Source organism: Elephantulus edwardii, unplaced genomic scaffold, assembly GCF_000299155.1.
Source record: "Elephantulus edwardii isolate Elephantulus edwardi_28Jun2011 unplaced genomic scaffold, EleEdw1.0 scaffold00012, whole genome shotgun sequence".
Lineage (NCBI taxonomy): Eukaryota > Metazoa > Chordata > Mammalia > Macroscelidea > Macroscelididae > Elephantulus > Elephantulus edwardii.
Window position 1 is genome coordinate 3,933,390 of NW_006399762.1, and position 1,822 is coordinate 3,935,211.

The window sequence follows — 1,822 nt, forward strand, 5'->3', positions numbered from 1 at the left end:
CCATGTCAGTCCTGTTTTGTAACAGTGGCATTATGCAGTGTTTGTCTTTTTGTGATTGAGATAATTCACTCAGCATAATGTGCTCCATGGTCACTCATTTTGTATACTAATTTCATGAGTTCTTGGTTTTTCGTGCTTCATAACATCCCATTGTTTTGTTCCATTCATTTGTTGATGGGCACTTGGGTTGTTTCCAGCTCTTGGCTATGTGAACAAAGCAGCAGTAAACATGGGTGTGCATATATCTGCTTGGATGACAGTTCTGGTTTTTTTAGGGTATATTTCCAGTAGTGGAATTGCTGGGTCAAATGGTATTTCTATTTGCAACTTTTTGAGAAAGCACCATACTGCGTTCCATAGTGGTTGTACGATTTTACACTCTCACTAACAGTGAAAGAGGGTTCCGGTTTCTCCACAACCTCGCCAACATTTGTTGTTCGCTGCTCTATTTTAGCTATTCTTACTGGGGTGAGTTTATATCTCATAGTTGTTTTAATTTGCATCTCTCTTAGAGCTAGGGATTTTGAATGCAGTTTATCTTTTGATTTCCAGACTGCTGGTGTCAAGAGTGTTGACTGTGGAATCAAATACTTAGAGAATAGTATATAAAAATGTGCTTTTGTTTGAATCTTGGTTTTATCAACCACTTAATTATTGTTGTGTACCATTGGAACCAACTACAGCTGACTTTCTGTCTGGTTGTCAGAGGCAGTAAATTGCACAAGATGAGATTGCCTGTCTTTATCTAGCAAGCAGCTGATGGATTCAAACCATGTGACTTGGTTTGACAGCACAACTCCTTACCACTAAGCTACAAGAACTCCCTTCTTAATAAATAAAGCAACGATATGGGAAAAAGAACTATACCACAGGGTTTACAAAGATATAAATCTTAAATGTAAATTATTTGGCGCTTGTGGAACTCATAAGGTGGTGAAGCTGTAAAGCAAACAGTTGCTAACCGAAAGGTCAGCAATTTAAACCACCAACTTCTCTCTAGGAGAAAGATGTGGCTAATGAGCTGTTATTTAATTTTCTGAGTTATATTTTCCTTTCTGAGGAATAGAAATACAGTATTGAATTGTTTTGATAATTAGAATAAGATAAACCTTGTAATCTATAATAAATAACATCCATTACCAGATTTAAAAAACCATATTACTGTGGGTGTGGTTGTTTGACATTGAGTTGAAACTGACTCATAGCTAATCCCCCAGCAGGTTATCAGAGGTAGTAAATCATGTGGAGGAGATTGTGTATCCTTCTCTAGTAGAGTAGTTGGTGAAATTGAACCTCCTTCATTTGGGATTGCAGCACAGGTTTTTACCGTTAGACCACCCAGAGAGTCAGAACCTATTCGTAGTTGAATGTCCTGTGAGTTTTCAGAGGCTATAAACTGCAAAGGAAGAGATTCTCACATTGAGTAACTGGTAGATTTAAACTGCCTGTCTTTAAGTTGGCAGTGCAACTTCTTATTCACTAGGCCACAAAGTTAACAGATTAAAGACTAGTAAAACAAAACAAAAGACTCATGATTTCTGAGACATAATTTGATGTGATAAAAGAGTGTATTGTTCAACTTTCTAGAAAAAAGAATAATATTTATAGTTGCCATTGTTGTTATGTACCACTGAGTCAGAACTGAACCCATAGATCACCTTCCAACAGGGTTTCAGGGTCAGTAAATCTCACAAGAGATTTCTTATCCTTCATGGAGCAGCTGATGGATTAGAATAATTTACTTTGGGATTACAATGTAAATTACTTATGTGTATGAAAACGAAATAAAAAGTCAATGTTAAATGTTGTTGTTGTTGTTGTT

At 36.4% G+C, this 1,822-nt stretch overlaps 1 protein-coding gene across 1 annotated transcript in view; it reads left to right on the forward strand.

Annotated features, from left to right (window-relative positions):
* BBS7 (Bardet-Biedl syndrome 7) overlaps positions 1–1,822 on the forward strand; it is a 77,709-nt gene that overhangs the window by 66,171 nt on the left and 9,716 nt on the right. The gene's annotated exons all lie outside the window — the stretch shown is intronic.